At 37.6% G+C, this 6551-nt stretch overlaps 1 long non-coding RNA gene across 1 annotated transcript; it reads left to right on the top strand.

Moving 5' to 3' along the window:
• Window positions 1-918: 918 nt before the first annotated feature.
• LOC146437746 (uncharacterized) lies at window positions 919-6148 on the top strand. Its single transcript, XR_014851973.1, has 3 exons — window positions 919-1207; window positions 2501-2638; window positions 5947-6148. It is a non-coding gene; the product is annotated as an uncharacterized LOC146437746 (long non-coding RNA).
• Window positions 6149-6551: the final 403 nt, after the last annotated feature.

The raw sequence follows: 6551 nt of genomic DNA, 5'->3' as shown, positions 1-6551 counted from the left end.
GAGTTGGCAGCTTTTAAAACTGAATACCCCCAAGGCCACAGTTTCACATGTGAACTCTGCAGGATTAACCTGTGAGGTTTCTTTGAGTTCCAGCCCAGCTCTGGTGAGAATAATAAGGAATAAGGAGAATTTCAAATAAAACGAAATATAAATTACTTTTGACAGGTTTTGGCACTGGTGGCTCAGGTATGGTAGGTTGACTTAATAGCCCTGTTTTTTATCTCTCTTTTTTAGGAGTGCTGCCCTCTCTCCTGGAAGCATAATGCTTCTGAAAGGGCTCCTCCTGCTGAGCTTAATACCCAGGGGAAAATGACATGGAAAAGTGTTAATATGTAGCAGTGGATCTTCTCGAAATAGGGTATCAGCAGATCCAATAAGCATCTGTGGAACGGGATATTTGTCATTTTTGCAGGCTGTGTAGTCAATGACACCCTAATAATACAAACTTTGATGCTGCTGTGAGTTGGTGATTGTACAATATTTTATATAGGTTTTGGTGGCTATATTTTTTTCTTTATGATGAAAAAAAACCAAGTTAAAATAACTCTTTGGGTTTTTTAATGTGTATAATTTTCATTTTAGGTGGTGTAGCATAGGCTTAATTATGGTTACAGTGAAGTCTTTGCTTGTGTCTGTTAAAATGGAAATAATATTGCTGTGAGAATAAAAGGCATCATATACCCACAACAGATTTCACTGCAGACTATAGCAAGCGGTTTAGATCATGTTATTAAAAGCTGAAAGTATATTGATTTCTCATGGTCTCAGAAGGGTAATGCATTTTCTCCTGTTCTAAGTAAAAATAAACCAGTAAATGGCTGCATTAATGATGCTATCACTGGGTAGCAGCAGTACGTTTCTTAAGGTCTTAGGCCTCAAACATGCAATCACTTACTCATGTGTTTTACTCTAGGCAGCCTCACAGAGCCATTAGACTCAATTGGGTCATTTGTCTCAGAAATGAATTCACTAAAATCAGACTTGGTTCCAGTCAAACATTCACTTCTGAGTGAATGTGAATTTGCTGTGTGCTATGAAAGCCTAACCCAGAGGAAGATATTTAAAACTATTGCAAGCAGTGCAAATTGCTGCGCAGTGCCTCGCTCCCAGTGAATTTTAGACTGTCTGCATTATTAAGAAGATTTATTTTTTATCTTTTATGGCAAGATAAGTGATATATGCCAACACTGCAAAAATCACAGCACAGGTAAGAGTCAGTAGTTTCTTCCATTAGTTACTTAGTCTGCCATAGCCATATATTTCATTCTTCCCATTCCTCATTCCCTCCATATCTGTGGCCTTGTTTAGTTTTCCTTGTGAAAAAGCTAGAGCATTGTGCCTCCCTTGGCATTTCATAGTGGGGCAGATAACAATTCTTTGGCACTGAAGATAAGTGATTAAATGTGTCTAAGGGAAACTGGAGTCAGTTGGGAAGAATATTTTTAATGTGTTTATTGAAATTTAGTTTGGTATCACTCTGTTTATTTGATAAGGTCTCAAAACATGTATGGAAACAATCTTTTTTTCACTTCTAGGAGCCTTAACTGTAGAAATATGGAGTGTATTTTTGTCAGTGGCAGTTTTTGCTGGTATCAGTCCAGACCCACTAAGAGCTACATAGGGAAGCTGCAACTTCTTTTATAGCTTTTTTCTTTTACTCCAATATACTTTCCAAATTACCTGGCAGTATCGCATCACGGATGTTGTAATTGTTGATTTGTTAAGAAGTTTTGAGTGGGTGTGAAGGCCAAAACCCCATCTACCTACAGGTCTGCCAAAGGATCTTGATCAGAATTCCCAAAATCAGAAATTAGAGAAGAGACAGGAAGAATCACTAGCTGTGATGAATAAGTGGGTGAATAACAGGAGTAAAAATCACCTGACCCATTCACATGTCATTTTTGTTTGGGTTTCTGAATGTCTGTGTTCATTAGTGGCTCTTAGCCCTACAAAAGGTGTCATTGTCAACAAGCAGCTGAAGATGGAAGCTGTTAGATTTTTTTCTAGACCCTGGTGGATGGTGACAGATGAGTAGGAGTATGCATGAGTCTCACCTGTACTCCATCTCCATCTCTCCTGTAACAATTACAGTCTGAGCTTGCAGTTAACAATGCAGAAATGACCTCTATTTGCTGAATTTTATTTTCAGATACTCCTAGCCAGCCCTTAATTTACTGAATTTGTAATGCTGATGATCAGAATGCTCACAATTAAAGTTTATGAAAATAGATCTTACAGTGTAGTCACAAAAAAAAGGGAAAGCTTGAACATATATGTCCCTGATTAGACTTTCCAGATGAACAGATGTTAAGAATGAAAGGCAAATCATATTTTAATTTTCCAATCCAAGTTTATTTAGGGCAAAAAATTGTTTTTTAAGGGGCTGAAGGCACTGATACCAATTAGAAAAAATACCATCATAATAATTAAAATTATAAATTTAAAATTCAAATTAAAAATACACTACTTAAGAATTCTAATGCCCTAATTCTTCAAACAGGTCCATGGCCTTTATTGTCCAGTTACCATTAGCAGCAATGTACAGATGTACACAATAAGGATTTCTGAAGAATACAGGACAATGCTATCATAATCAATACGGAAGCAGTTGCAAAAACTCTAATACCTTCAATTTCTGGTAAGCTTTTCTAACTACTTTATAAATTATCATCTTAGCCAATGTGTATTCTCCATAACAGTATTGTACACATAGATACTGTCATGAAGGCTTTGCAATATGAAATACAACTCACAATGTGTCTCCTAGAAAAATGAGGAGAAAAGTACAAGAAAACAAATGTAATATGTAGGTGGTAGAGTGACAGCCCACTAATGGCTGCTCAGGAATGAATTAGCAGTTAATTAATTAGCAAGGTGATTTCATTACCAGGTTTGTAGAACAGCAGCAGAAAGATCTTAAATATTCTGCTTTCACGACTTGTATGTTCCATGTGGGGTCTGACAGTAGTGATCAAAATAGTTAAAGTCAATGTTAAATGGTGACTCCATATCAAAACTTTAAATAGGACACAGAAATCTTCCTTACTTATTTTCTTTACATGTCCATGTATTGATTGACTGAGACATATTAAGTGTCCCTCCTTTGCTGTGTCAGCCAGAGCTTCAACGAAAAGCTAAGCTAAAAAAAGTTTTCCCAGAAAGTGTCACATTAACTCCTCACTAACCTACTAAGTGATGTTCTCAAAGTGATGTTCTTATCCGACAAAAAACTCTTCACTTTAATTATTTTTTGCATAAATGTACTTTCATGGAGACAAAAATATTTCGTTGTTTAGTTTTTGGTTTTTTAAGCCATCCTGAGTTAATCTTTAGGTTAGATAAAGAAGGGAAACCTGGAATGAGTTGTCCCCACTCGCTCTGCTGTGGTTTGTGTTAAGCAGCTCTCTCTGCCTGTGAGAACTGAATTCCTTTGGGCTCAACCTAAACTGGAAGATGCAGGCCAGGAGTGCATCTAGCATGCCACAGCCACCAACTGGAATTCAGTCCATAGAACCAAGTTAGAGGTGATCTGGAGTTAAAAAAAAGCCAAATAAAAAAAATTTGCCCCCCAAAAACACAGAGCAAAATAAAACAAATGTTCCTGAGTACTCACTGATGTTCCCTTCAGGAATGATTTTTCTGGACTTTACTATTTGCTGATATGGGGAGAGCAATTGATGACTGAAAGGATTAACTACAAATGACAGCTCTGTGATCAATTTATTTTCATGCCCAAACTAACACCAAAAGGGAAATTTAGTCTGAATTGGAGTTTCTGTCTTGAACTGGCATGGTCATAGTGTTTGGCAGCCGTGGCAAAGGAAGGGTAGAGGAAGGCATGTGTGTGAAACTTCATTAAACTTCCCATTTCCTTGCCTTCAGGTCTGTAAAGGTGTCTGTACGATCCTTGATGGTTCTACAACAACTTAAAAAACACATTAGCTCACCTGCCATACTTTGTGCCATTCACATTTCTTTCAGTTGAGAAACGTAATTTTACGTGATGTCCTAGAGAAGAAGGATTGCTCTTGGTGGAGGAGATTGTATCACTCAACAGCAATTTTCTCGCAGATAAAATTTTATAAACCAATCCTTCACAAATTTTCTTTCATTGCAAGAAAAATATCTGATGGAAAAAAGTATTCTCTGAGACAATATAATTATCCCATGGTGAGATGGTATGTATATGATTTATGCAATGATTGCACATAGCATAATTTTGTTTTTACCTTAATAAATGGAGATGTAAAATGTCATATTTATGAAAGAATATTTTAAAACACTCTTGCTATAAGCTCAGTATTAGTTTGGTAAGGCTTGTAGCTAGTTTTTCCTTAGGATTATCCTCTAGGAATGCATGGTCGTGCAGCTCAAGGACTGGAACAGCTATGAGCCACCTGATAGTACCTTTCTGAGACTTTTAAAGAGAGTAATATTTTAGTACATGTTCATGGAACATTAAATCTCAGACAAAGAATAAAAAAAGCTGACAAATAAGGTGTTATTTCCTGGAATTACAGATAGAAACAAATTCTTACCAACTGTGGTGAAGCATTGTTGTCTTCTCAGGAGAGAAAATTATCTTTTTTTTTGTTGTTGTTTTGTTTAAAAGAGAAATGCAGGAATTTTCTTCTACAGCAATTAGTGATGATGCATGGAGGGAACTGCTAAGTACTCATGACTTATCTGGATGGACAAGGCTGTCCCTTGATAATCACAATGAATATTGGCCTGTCCTTGAAGAACAAGGAGTGATATCAAAGAGAACAGTCAGCTATTACCAGGGCAAAATCTTGGCCATGAACTTCTGCAGATGATAATATGAAAAGACAGAGATGAAATTAAAAGCAGTGTTAACTACCCAGGAGGCAGAAATACATGCAACTGTTTCTTTGCATTACGTGTGTGTTGTACTTGGGCATTGAGATGATATTCTTCAGTATTATTATATGCATGTTTTGAATGTAGAAAATGAAATGGAATTATTTTTGTGTGGTAGCAACTGTATGAAGTATATGGCTCCAGCAACACAGAGAACAATCACTACATCGAGTATAGATGTTTTTTCAAGCTGTATAGTCATTTGCTTTAGTATATAAAAATATCTTAATTTTGCTAAGGTGTGACCAGTGGTTATGTCCTCCAGAGGAAGTGTTTCAATGTGTAGACTTTTTCTTTCTGGTAAGTCAGTAGAAACTCTCTTGCCCTTATAAAAAAAATCCTATGTAAAGGAGGTTGAATGCCACTGATGGGAGGTTTCCATTTTGCCCATATTTCCTCTGATAATGTGGAAGATGTTGAGAGCTTGCTCCTTCTTGTTGATGTTATTGTGCTGTAGAGAGCATTAGAGAAAACTTCCTGAGCGCTGCACGGATCCTCAGGGATCCATTTTGATTTAGGGAATTAATTGGCTCTTTTTCTCTGGGGGGACATCATTGCAGGTAGAGTTTCTTGAAGTATATCTGCATTGCAGTCCTACTGTGACTATTGCTCCTTCAGAAACGCTCAGCTTGCCTTAAAAAAGCAGTTTGGGGTTTTTTTTTTGGCCAGTGCAGAAAGCAAACAGCCTGACCTTGGGCAGCTGGCTGTTGCATCCTGTGCTGGTTTTTTTACTATCCCAGATATTCTGCTAGCAGAGCATTAACTGGCTTGGGAGTAACTGCTTATGGGATGTCTGTGGTACCATGATTGCAGTGTGGAGGTGTCTCAAGGAGTAGCCTGACACCTTCCACTATACCAGGTTGCTCAGAGCTCCATCCAGCTTGGCCTTGAACACTTCCAGAGATGGAGCAGCCACAGCTTCTCTGGGCAACCTGTGCCAGTGCCTTGCTACCCTCACAGTAAAGATTTTTCCCTAATACCCAATCTAAACTTACTCTTTCAATTTCCCCCACATCCTGTCACTACATGTTCTTGTAAAAAAGTCTCTCCCCATCTCTCTTACAGGTTTCCTACAGGTACTAGAAGGTCACAATTGGGTCACCTCCTCTTCTCCAGACTGAAGAAACCCAATTCTATCAGCTTTTCCTTGCAGGAGAATTGCTCTGTTCCTCTCATCTTTTTGGTCACCTCCTCTGGTCTCACTCCAAGAGCTCCATGTCCTTCCTGTGCTGGCGTGGGGAGAAAAGAAGGACAAAATAAGGACCTGACAAGGGTAAAAGTCTTAAAACATCATACTTTATTGTAAAAGGAAAATGTCACATTTCCCAGTTGCTTTTGTATGTTTTTAGCTCCCCCAAAGGCTCAGGAGAGTGGTGGCATTTTCAAATTATTTTGTTTCAAATCACAGTTGAAATTTTACCTCTTCTTTTCTGTAAAATAATGCCTAAACTTCAGGAACTTCAGTCCTTGGTTTGTGATATAATTTTATTAGTTTTAAATCCACAAGCTCTTCCCTGAGCTATAAAAATGCGGAGGTCATTATATTTTAACAATGTAGCCTTTCCTTTTCTAAATACTGAATATTACTTCTGTGACAAAGCCCCTTAGTTTCCTAAAATAGCTCAAATTTGGCTCTGTTATTAGTGAGAGTATAAGAAAATGTTGTGGAC

Source organism: Lichenostomus cassidix, chromosome 4 (assembly GCF_008360975.1).
Source record: "Lichenostomus cassidix isolate B80296 chromosome 4, HeHo_3.0, whole genome shotgun sequence".
Lineage (NCBI taxonomy): Eukaryota > Metazoa > Chordata > Aves > Passeriformes > Meliphagidae > Lichenostomus > Lichenostomus cassidix.
The sequence above is the reverse complement of the archived record's forward strand: the minus strand, read 5'-3'. Positions and strand labels throughout refer to the sequence as shown.